The sequence below is a fragment of the Haliotis cracherodii genome, unplaced genomic scaffold (genome assembly GCF_022045235.1).
Source record: "Haliotis cracherodii isolate W230 unplaced genomic scaffold, xgHalCrac1.p SCAF_1, whole genome shotgun sequence".
NCBI classification, from domain to species: Eukaryota; Metazoa; Mollusca; class Gastropoda; order Lepetellida; family Haliotidae; genus Haliotis; species Haliotis cracherodii.
The window spans coordinates 78,364,147-78,377,132 of NW_027266264.1; the positions used below are offsets into that span (position 1 = coordinate 78,364,147).

The 12,986-nt window shown below is 36.3% G+C and overlaps 1 protein-coding gene across 4 annotated transcripts in view; it reads right to left on the minus strand.

The window, feature by feature from the left end:
* The window catches only part of LOC139478874 (long-chain-fatty-acid--CoA ligase ACSBG2-like), a 53,248-nt gene extending 49,485 nt beyond the window's left edge, over positions 1-3,763 (minus strand). For 3 of the 4 annotated variants that reach the window (XM_071261891.1, XM_071261817.1, XM_071261666.1), the window contains exon 1: positions 3,449-3,747. The gene's annotated coding sequence lies outside the window, so the exon portion shown is untranslated. Of the gene's footprint in view, positions 1-3,448 lie in introns of all 4 variants that reach the window. The other variant, XM_071261583.1, reaches the window with a different exon arrangement.
* Positions 3,764-12,986: the final 9,223 nt, after the last annotated feature.

The following is a 12,986-nucleotide window of genomic DNA, read 5'->3' on the forward strand; positions in this document are numbered from 1 at the left end:
TGTAAATTATCTGTATCCACTTTAATTTTGAAATTTGAAATTCTTCTTTACCGTATTTTCTTGAGTATAGTGCGCACTTTTTTTTCCAAAAAACACGGCTGTGTAGAAGGGGGTGCGCATTATACACGAATTAATGAGTTTTGACGTTTTTTCCCCCATGGAAAGACATTACCGTGAGCATGTAACGCTGGAAATAACGTCAACAAATCCATACTGAAGTACGCAAATTATTCATGTAATTACAGTCTGGCTATAAAAAGTGTTCTTTGTATATCTGGACTTATGTTTGTAACTTATTTCATTAATTTTATTCAAAATACCTTTTAATATTGTTTTAATTAATTTCGGCGAAATCGTGTGTGAAGCGATCGGTATATTTCATAAGGACTAGTAACCTTTCGCAAGGCAGGGCTAACTTATAACAATCCCAGGCCTGTGGGCTTTGTTTTGAAGCTAATTTCCAGCCCTGATCACTGCAAAGATCTTATTCAGAATAGGGTGCTTGTCCGCTTTGTGACCTTCATCATTTAGTAGTTGGCCAGTAAACAAGGAGCAGTGAAAGTACCTTTAAGTGGAGCAAGCCCTGCTGGCTACATACAAACTTGTTAAATGTACCTCTGCCCTAGATCTGTAGACCAAAGGGAATACTTACCAGCTGGTTAGACAGAGAGTTAAACTGTTTCATTGAGACATGCAGTCTTTATTCTGTTTCAAGCCCTTTATCATAAACCTATCGGGACTTAAGTGTGAAAGGTTGGTGTGACTTGGCATGACAGTTGTGATGTGACAATGTGTAACAGTGACACTTTGGATGTCTCTTGACACGTCTACTGCCTGACCGAGATAAGCACCATGTGATGTTGTGTCTACTGACATATATCAGATGAAACGACATGTATCACGCACGTGTCACAGGCAGAAGAGGAAATGAGACAATATACATCATACTTGTGTTGAGTCTCTCTTGACTTAATATTTTCCCAGACAAATCTCGTTGACATTAAGGGACCACCTCCACATTAGGTGACAATTTTAGTCCACTAGTCCTTATAATGATAAAATAAAGCAAAACCCTTATAAATGGTAAAGTTCTATTAGTCCTTATGATACCTATTGGGCAGTTTGGTAATTATTATAGGACAAGCGCCAATTTCCAGAGGTGACTAACGTGATCGGGTGCTCAGGCTCGCTGACTTGGTTTGTACATGTCATCGTACCCCAATTGCATAGATCAATGCTCATGATGGCAATGACTGGATTGTCTGATTCAGACTTTATTATTAATAGACCAACATCAGACTTTATTATTAATAGACCAACATCATACAGCTGGAATACTGCTGAGAGCGGCGTTAAATAACATACAAAAAAAAAAATGTCACACACTATTCAACATGTTGAAATTGCCACTGATAAAGTTGAAACAAACACATGCCCATATATAAGTTTCCTAAAGCGTGATAAGTGAAGAAGGAATCTGGTAAACCCTGGACTAAATGGACTTTGGTTTGACGGATAGTGGGGGTCCTGTCGCTGTGACAACTAGATCAAGAGTGTATATCACCTTTATACCTACACAGTTATGTTATCACGCATAATAATATATTGTGAGTCATGATCCGACTTTAGACGCAGCCACGGAACCCCACCCTAGATCTACTTACCATCATGAGATCTCAGTATTAATTGGCAAAGGTGAGATGTATAAGAAACAGGTAACAAAGTACTGATGAGTCAATCAAATCGTGAGAAATAATTTGCGAGGTGTGCGTATCCTACCCCCCCGTGGCACCATCACAAACACAACGGGTGTGTTACTGCTCAGGGCTTCAGAATGAGATACGTTCATTTTCTAAGACGCTGACTTTTTTTGACTGATATAGAAAAATGTCCAGTTAAAGTTTGCTAAAATCATGAAAATGTTGAAATAACATTGGTCTCTTGGTCTTAAACACTAGCAAAATCTCTACCGCTATATGTCCCTTTCATCTTTCAAACAAACCAAGCTACAATTAACTGTTCCAAAATACAAAACAAATTCATGCTGTCTTTGAACAAAAGTTTGTTTGTTTCAAACCTATACAAACATGGACTACTACAAGTACATCTTCCCGAGTCAAGAGAGTTAACTGACTTTAAAAGTCCAGTTTCCACCCTTGCCGAACTTTGCGGGAATTCTTGGTCTCGATCGTAGCACCACCAGTGGCTCACAAGTTTTGTCCCTTCTATGTCTCTCCTATGGACCAATCAGATTCCACCTCCCGTATGACTTGCATTTGCTTCAAACAAAACGGTGGCGCCTAGTCAAGACAATCTGATCGATAATCAAGATCTATATATTGTGTTAAAACGAGTCTTACATTTCTTCGTTTGTTCATTTGGATAGGCCGTAGCGGGGATTTTCGTGAACAATCATGCAGTCACGCTCTTTGACATTTCTCAATGTATACTGAAACGCTGAGACCAAGAATAAAGGTTCTAAATGATCAGAAAGAACGCTTATGTATGTTTTCGTGATAGGGAATTCCAAGGGGTTTCCCCAGGAATGTGGAAGTAGTCCGTCAGTGTTTACGTCATTTCAAGAACACGGTCTCGTGAAAAACATATGAACGTCAATTTCGCGGTCATGTGACCGACCTCTCGTCCAATGGAAAAGACGTACATCGTATAAACTTCAAATTAAGAAATTATATATATATATATCATTTTTGCAGACAAGTGTTCAAAAATACAAACTCTTTACTAACGCTGAAGTATTAAATGCTGCAGAAATAACATTTTAATACTTCTAGCCAGGGCATATGATTTTTAAAAACTTTGAGGCTGGGGTTACTGTGGTTACAGCTGAAAGTTTCACTTGTTTATATTTATTTTATTCCTGTAAGTTGACCCAGCATTATTCATTGCATGTCTTATTCAAGTATTTACGGTAAAATTTCCATGATCGTAATACTTTATGAAATACTATCACACAAAGGTCCTATCTGAAACATTTATCAATATGGCACATCTTGGAACGCATACGTTTCAGTCTCATATGAACATGTGTCAACGATTCACACAAAAAGACCACATAAATCATTTAGAGATCTGGCCTAAATCAAATTTTGAAATGCGAGGTCACAAACAGCAGGTCGGGGTCCAGGCTATATGCGCTGGTAAATCTAGATTTTCTTCAAATCTCAAACGTACTTGAGTAGGCCTAATTAAATAAGCGGGGCCAAATAAGCACCCGCCATGAATAACGCTGGTCAACTGACAGCAATAAAGAGCTTACATCAACATACACATCCACAAACGTGGAGCATTTTTTTTATCATCTATGACAAGGAGGCGTAACCCTGATGTGACAATCCACGTGTGAGATATGAACACGTGTGTAGGATAAGCCTATATATAGATACGACTATGTGAAACAGAATCAATAAAAGCAGAGATAATACAATACCTTGAATCAATGGTTAGATCTGTGTCGCAGAATATTCTCACTTCTTTGGCTGCAAAATATTAGGCGTGTGACGACTTCTTGACCCAATCTCTGCAAGTGCAGGTGCAAGTGAAACTGAAAGATTTAAAGATACCGTCTGCTTGTAAGGACCTTTCTTTCCAGGGGAAATCATTCATCAGATAAACCTCTGTAGAGAACGACACCAAGAATTTGATGAAACGAAAATGCGAAATAATTTCTGTCAAAACGTGGAAGCATGAAATTGTACACACACGAGCTAGTAAACAAAAATATGGAGGTCTTCTTCACCCGCCAATAAGAACTTCGTTTTCATTGGTTACTGCGTCTCGCATGAACCAATCATTTTCGTGAAAATCATCAATGGGATTATCCCTGTATTCCCACACACGACTATTTTTTTGTAGGGGGTGTAAGCATATTGCTCTATGGATAAATGTTGAGATTGTGGATGTGTTCCGTCATATACGTACCAGTTACCAACCCTGATAACCATACAATGAACATGTTAAGAATGCCTATGTTATTATTTACAAACGAATTCACGTTTATTTAATACAATAACAACCCGCCCCCTCTCGTTTTTGCGGCGTATTAGAACGCCTGATGTTTCTCATATCGTATGATGCAGCGTGTAGAAATTACTCAAACCCGGTTACGTTGGCGGTGTTTATAGTATGGTGATGTATGACAGACACGTGGAACCATATGATAATGATGTCAGTGTGATACACAAAAGCATTGTGTATTTGTGTGACATACTCATAGCTTTCTTGATTATTCATTCTCACACTATATTATCTGATGAAATTGAGAGGATTTTGTCTGAAACAAATACTTTTTGACAATGGAAAATATGTATGGATGAATAAAAATTCAAAACAAGCCCAGAAGTTTGTTTCATCATTCCTAGTAAATTATGTGCGGCAAACCAAATGTATTGTTACAAGAATTGGAATTTGTTATGACTTAAATTTTGTCCCTTATGATATGCAGACCCTATATGAAGGGTAGGGGTGGGAAATCACCATTTATCAGTTTTATTGGCAATCTTCCCCGGGCACCTAGCTGTCTATTGAGACAAAGGGGGATGTAAGTAGGAACCAAACAATAATCAGAAGATATATTTGCTTCCAGTCTATATGTGTGTGTGTGTTACATATGCCAAGAACCATCAATGTTTGCTGAAACATTCATAGCTTCATTGGTACTTCATGCATGATCTTGATGAAGAATTTATACGGCTTAACATTCCTAAATGCCAACAAAAATGCCAAACAGAACATAGAGAATTTTAAATTGTGTATGTTCTGATTCTAATGATGTTAAACTTAAAAAATATCATTGAAGGGTCTAATTTTATTTTTGTGTCAATCACCATCCAAAGGTTTTCAGATAAAATATCTGTTAACCAACTAATAAATATGAGCATGACTGTATTAGAAACACTAACTAGACTAGTAATTTGTCTTGTATATTTTGAAAGGATAACTTATATCATTTGTTTTGTCTCTGGAAGACCTATTTGAATAAACCCTGCAAAGATAAAGGGTTGGAACAGGTCCTTACTACTTCATGCTTGAAGCAGAGTGGAGATTTGGTTCTTTCAGTCACTGGTTTGCCAGGACCCAACACAAAAATTTACTGGCTGCAATGATGTATCTGTAGTGTTGAGGCTTTAACAACGTACTCGTTTGATAGATACCCTATGCAGGTGTGACCTTTACAGCGGTTATGTTAAATAGCCTAGTGCTAATCAGTTATCTCCTGTTACAACTAACACAAGGAAAAGTTACATCATGCTTTAAATCACTGTACTGGATTTCCTTCATGTATTTAGATGCTTGAATTATCTGTAAACTTCCTGAAGAATAGCATGGATGGATGTCAAGCGTTATGGAAATATGTTGAATATTCTGTGATGTTCTAGTGACCCTGGACTGGTCAAACACTGTGTAGAAAGTACTGGAAGCTGGTTGGATTATATAAGTGGAGCGGGTGCATCCCTGTGTCGTCTCACATTTCATCTGATATTACATCAAGACCAGCTTTTGTGTGAAGATCTCGGAAGTTTGACCACTGTTGGGATGATGTGATTATTATCATATTAATTTCTACTGCTCTCACATCTTATACTGCCATTGAATATGTCAACAAAGGGCTGAAGTAGTATACCATAACTCTTTTAGAAATGAAAAAAAGTTGATCCATGTAGATATTTTTATACATGTAAATTTGTAATTATTTATACTTTCTGAAAAAGATTTTAGAACATTAGATGGCTCGAGAGGTTTAAGATTGTTTTGTTTAATTCAAATGATTCAAATGATTCAAAGATTCTAAAAAACCCAGAAAAGATGTTGAAATTGTGTTTTGAATCAGACAACCAATATTTCAATGGCTTCGCCTAACCACATTAAACTACATGTAGTTCTTGTTCTGATTGACCTTGCATTGTGAGGACATTCATTCAAGTCAACCAGTCATAAAGATACAATGACCGCTGAAGCAGCATAAATTAATATCAGCCATATTAGGTAACATCTTATCAGTCAGTTGCTTCTAAATTTACTGAGGATAAATTGTGTCAAAGAATCCTGTTAAGTAGATGACTGATCACCTAATCTAGGATCGCGGGAAGGGATTGTGGGCAACAAGTGAACAGGATGTTGCCATGTATTTAAAGAAATCTTGTCTTGTACATTACGTAACGTTATGACCTACATCCAGGTAAACATGTTTATTACACCAAAGCTTGTCAAGATGAGGAAGGGAATGGACTGCTGGTTACCCCAGGGTGAGACAGAACACTGGGAGTGGTAGCCTGAAGTGTTGAACGTATCTGGGGAATCACAAGAGTAGGTTTTTTGTAGTTTACACCAAGAGTATACCTAAAGCCTGAACGTGGTATTTTCTTCTTACACAGACATACCTACACATCATTTTGTGAAAATAATAAATGTTTTCAGATATGAAAATTGTCCTCAGATCTTTTTGTTTTGATTACTGTTAAAACTCTTATTTTAAGAATTAATTAATGAAGTAAACCTTATATGAACCTTGATTATTTAAATTCTGTTCATTCTTCTTCTTCTCATATTGACGAAGCAAATCTGTCCCCAAAAAAAGAATTAAACTTACTCTGGCCTGAGAAAGAATATATACTAATAGCCAAAATACCTGAAATCACAAGTCAGATATCGAAGGTGTTATGTCTTTGTTTTATTTGTAGGTCCTACTGCTGGGGTGATCTAACACTGAATGGACCAACTCCGAGAGATATTTAGATTCCATCATTTGCAACATCTGCTATTAATGTGAAGAATAGTGTAATTATTGTTATAAAGTCGTCAATGCATCATTGGTTAATACATTATTAGAGGTGTGTTTGTACACCAACGTTACAATGCAATATAACCCAATACTTGTTTACTTCTGATATGACATACTGCTGAGTAGAATGTGGCATGATATGTCATCACACAGAATGCCAAGAGAGTTATATAACATATACTGACAGAGATGAAGTGACACTTTCTTTACAAGGGCTTTGAATGAGTTGTTAATATTGGATTTGAACCTCTGACCCAAACGTAAACTGTGATGAAACAATAGGGCACATACATATGATAAAGAATTTCCATTGTCCTTTTGTGTCTGCTATGAAGAAACAAACAAATAATCTAGAAATTCAGAACAGCATTCACTGTAACGTTATATGGTAGTGTATTGTTAAACAATGATTGTAACTATTACATTGTTTCTTTTGAGATTCTGTATAAGTTCATTGCATAGTATTTGGATAATGATTAGTTGTCAGGAATGAAGTAGTAGGTACTATTTTATGTAAGCAGGGATGAGGAAGCTATTATATTTTGATGCTTGATTTATCTGTAATAGTCTGGAATAGCATGGATGGATGTCAAGCATTACAGAAACTTGGAATATTTTGTGATGTTCCAGTGACACTGGACTGGTCAAGCACTGTGTAGAAAGTACTGGAAGCTGGATGAGTCCCTGTCTCACCTCACATTTCATCTGATATAACATCAAGACCAGCTTCTGTCTGAAGATCACTTTGGATTCCTAACCTAGGCCTATCTCGGAAGCTTGACCACTGTTGAGGCAAGGTGATTGTTATTCTTGTCATTGTCATTAATACTGCTCTCACCTTTTTATTCTGCCATTGAATATTGTGCTACCACTCAATTGTGTACTGCCATTGTAATGGCTGTGTAGTAATTCGTAAACCTAGTTAATTTTGTAATACAATAATTATTGATGGTATACCATTTGTTGGTTGTTTGTTGCTTTTTACACTATATTCTTTTACGTGCAGATTTCTGGGATTATGTTGTTGACATCACAGAAAAAACAAGAACAAAAAATGAGAAATTGTGAAAGGAATTTATCATATATTTACAATGTTTCCAGCACATAATAAAGCACATCTGCATGGAAGCAATAGCATGGATCCATGCGGTCACCAACACTCAATGTAATCCTGTTGTAAAAGCAGAGGACAGATATCACTTGGATAAAAGGAGTCTTGCTCATCTGTATCACTTAAAGCTGGAGATCTCACAACACAGACTTTCAGTGATTTCACCTTAGTCATTTCAAAATGCCAAAGATGTCACCAAAGATCACACTTTGTCAAAATAAGAATCACTGGTTCTGCATCTCCCCTACATACTAAACACATGTTACAATGAAAGGCTGATATGTTGCAATATAGAGCTATTGCAAAATGTTTGCCATGAGGATAATTTCTACAACCCTGAGAGAGAGAGAATATTACTATAGGCCACTGTCAGCAATATTCAAGCTCTATCATGGCAGACTGTAAATAATTTTTGTTTTGTTTGATTGTTTGTTGTTTAATGCCGCACTCAGCAATATTCCAGCTATATGACGGCGGTCTGTAAATAATAGAGTCTGGACCAGACAATCCAGTGATTGACATCATGAGCATCGATCCACGCAATTGGGATACGATGACATGCATCAAACAAGTCAGCGAGCCTGAACACCCGATCCTGTTAGTCGCCTCTTACGTCAAACATAGTCGCCTTTTATGGCAAACATGGGTTGCTGAAGACCTATTCTACCCGGGATCGTCACGGGTCTAAATAATTAGGCAATGGCCAGGCAAGTAAGTGGTAAATAGCAACAATCCACAAACATGGGTACAGTAACACACAATCAGCCAGCTCACACATTGAACACACCTGTAAAAGTACTGGTGGGATCAATCATGAAAAGTTTTAGCCTCATTCACCTACATATTCAGTAAAGATGGTCTGAAGTAAACTTACCATATTACCAATGTGAACTTGTTGTAAAAAGGCATTACAAATACATACAATGGTATTCATCTTCAGGTACCGAATCAAATTGATATTTATACCAGGTCAAAGTGATATTTATACCAGGTCAAAGTGATATTTATACCAGGTTTAAGTGATATTTATACCAGGTCAAGGTGATATTCATACCAGGTCAAAGTGATATTTATACCAGGTTTAAGTGATATTCATACCAGGTCAAAGTGATATTTATACCAGGTCAAAGTGATATTTATACCAGGTCAAAGTGATATTTATTTCATTTTCCCTGAAAGATGTATGTAGTACTGTAAGAGTAATATAGACAATGTATATGCAGCTAATAAAACAAAGATATCTAGACAACTTTCATTACTCAACATCTATCATGTATGAAACCCGATATTTACAATATCAAAGCTGAACACTTATTATGATACAAACTTTGATTAACTTAGTAAATAGACAATAAAACTAAGCTATCATTTGTTTCAATATCACCCATGCACAATGAAAGCTGTGTTATGTACCTAATAATCATGATACGTCAATTGACACTAGAAGCTATTCCAAAACATCAATAATAAATTAGATAATAAATAAAAGAGTTGATTACACATAAAATATACATCACACTGAATATCCATGACAAGGAATATAAAATCCCAAACAAAAAATGTGTATTTTTTTTTGAATGACAAGACACTTCCATATCATATGTTATTGTTGAAACATCATGACAAATATTCTCATGGTTTTTTATTTTACCAGACCTAGTGTTTCCAATAGACATGGTCAATGTTTGACTAACTATTTCAAATAGATGTAGAATTACACAATACAAAATTCACTGAACAGAATACCCTTTCATGGAGAAATGGGTCTCCCAGTAATACTAGCTAGCAGTACAGGTCTCAGTTGGTGGATCATCACAGCCAAATGCTTGGCACAATGCAAGGAAAACAAGTATCACGAGTCACAACAATGGTACACTCACTCACTCCAAAAACTGGGCACCATAAATTATTGTAGAGCTAATGTACAAATAGGATATTCAAATGCTGTGTATTACTTGAAGTATGCATGGGAGCTAGACTGGGAAGAAGACCAACTGATTTTTGGTAGCATTGAGACAAATATTGATTTTGATGAAGTTCTGGACTGCAGACACTAAAGCTTCTCATTGTTCTCTCTACAACACTCTTCCATATTGTAAATAGCCACTCAGAGCTAATTATTTGCATGGTGATATTTGATTCTGAGCAGACACTACATGGAAGCCCTCTTTGGGATAGAATGTGTTTCCATTGTAACAATTTTACTGAGTGCCATGTTTTATTTAACTACTCTTTATCTAAAGATGAAAGAACTTGTCAATTTAACAAATGTAATGAACTTTTAGATAACATTGGTAATGAATTGTTTGATAGGCACTACTTAGAAGTAGATGGATGACGAAGTAGACACAAGTTATGGATAACAACTTCTTTAATTACTGTAAAGGCGATGTTTCGGTATAGATCCTTATACTGTTGTCAAGCAAGACTGAATGAGGAGCATGGTACCGAATATATGTAGTAGGTGGAGGATTAACAGTTACAACATTCGCATACATGAGTGCCAGAACCATCCTTCACACCTCCTCCCAACACCTCATCACTCAACAAATCTGCCATCATCGCAAAATCAAGGCCATCTCCCTCAAAGACCATATCATCCAGCTCAACACCACACTCCAACCTGACACCTTCTCACTTCGAACTGCCAAGACACAGGTCAACAACAAACTGCACACGAAGACTAAGGCCAACCACATCATCAAGTTCCAACACCTCCTCACCAACAAGCCCCATCCCACAAGTCACCTTAACATCAAACAGCACCACCCAAAGACTGTTGTCAACCTCAGTAAAAAGGAACTCACAACAGAACATCCTACGCGTATGTTTTTACTGACAAATAGTCTCTCATAATTCCTCAATAGCTAAATTTGTGTATTTATTTGTGGAGGTGAGATACAAATATATTATCTGTTCATCTGTGACTACCATTACATTGAGTTTTCTTTTGTGACTGTGTTATACATTTGATGTATAATTTTTGCTGTGTTAAATACAAAATATTTTTATCCAAAAAAAGGAACGCTATTATGAAAGCATGTAAATTGTGAAGCCTACACTGCACCAAAGGGTTTGGAAAGGAACCTTATCCCTATTAGACACAAACATGTTTATATCTCAATAGCTTTTTTCCAATTTCAATTCATCAGTGAAGTGCCCTAAATAAAGAGTGTCTGCATGCTGTTTTGTTATTATTATTTCATTCATGGAACTGTCAGCAAGATATTTCACAAATTTGAAAAAAAAAAGATAGCTCCTTTTTATCCTACTGACTCATGACAAAAACAAATTCTATAATAAAAATAACCTTCCAAAGCAGATGTTCAAGGGACATAGGGAAAGGTAACCAAGGAAATAAAACACAACAGTTTTCAGACAATAGTTTTGACTTATATCCTACTGACACTCAATCAGCTATTAATACTTTTATAAGGTCTACTACCGGGTCCATGGATGGTTGAAGGAGATATTGTCTCCGGTAACTGTAGCCCTGCCCTTGTCTAGATTGGGAAGTGACTTGTGAAAATTGGTCACTCTCTATATGGTCACTTTCTGGGAATAAGACAAACTAAAACAGGAAATGGAGGAGTGAATGTTTCGTCCTGTTATGTGTTCAATCAGTTACTAAGTATGGGCCATTAAAACCAGTGACTGATCGCATTATTGAACAGGGATGCAGGTGTCTGTTCTTTAGACAAGCTTTAACTTAAAACAAACATACAGATATTTCAAATCCTATACAGATAAAAATACCACATAATATAAGTTTTAGTAGGATTACTTGGGGTACATGTAGTTTTATGTGTTCCTCGTTAGGTTTTATACTGGGATGGAGGAAAGTGGTATTAAACCTAACGAGGGACGCATGAAACCCCGTTTACCCTTAGTGATCCGACTACACAAATTTATCTTACCAACGTGTTTTAATATGACATTATAAATGAATGAACACGAATTCGAACTGATAGAAAACAACTGTTCGACTGTGCTGAGGTTAACTTGTGCTATGTCATGTGACTTGAATTGACTCAGTAGGAAAAAGTGTGTGACTTTTTGCTTTGAAGTAGAGTATAAGGGATTTATTCTGCCTCTCAGAAATTCATGTGCAACCCGATTTGCTCGTGGCGGGGTATAAGGGACTTATTCTCCAGCTGAGAAAGTTATTTCCCTGCAAGGCGGTATACAGAGTATTTTATCAAGATCACATGAACCAATCAGATCTCATCATTCTGACATGGAGGTATGATAATGACATCTACTCATCCTACAAGTGTGAACACTGAATGAGTACCATAAGAGAAGGACCATAACTCTTGTCAAAAGTATTTCAATGCCCTAAATCCAGTGAATTTTTCAGGAATTTTATAACACAAGAGCAGAGCAAGATCTGTTTCTATGAATGAAGGAGCATTATGGCAAAATGCATATGCAAATATGACTATTTCATACCATTCAGAGTATTCATGAAGACACACACACATACAGATTTAGTTGACAGTAACAACAACATGAAACAATTTCAATACATTTATGTACGTTTATAGAAAAATCACCCAAGCTAGAATGATTTTGATGAAAAAATACTGAATTACCTGGTATGATAGCTTAACAGATCAAAATGGTTTGTTGGCATTTAACATACATCTGACGCTCTATCCTGTACAATCTTCATCAGCAAGATGCACAGATCTCGCCTTTCTTTAGGTTTATTAAGACATATTTATGTCCATGGCATAACTGTGTGTGACATTTTGTTTAAACTATATTCATAGGTGACTGAATTTCATTTTTATGAGATCATTCAACCATCTACAATTCCACAGCATATTAGTTTTATAATAGTAAATACTGAAACAAATATTTCCTGTTCCTCTGGTGGTAGTTGTATGTTGCTTGGATATTTGTCAAAGTTATCATCCTCACTTTACTTTCCAAAATTGGACTTTGAAAGGTTTCCACGTTCCAAAAGGAAACTATACTCTTTAAAAACATTCAAATATAATTTTTTGAATAATGAGAATTGTTTAGCTGATTTTTTGGATTTCCACACATACACATTTTAAATTCAATCAC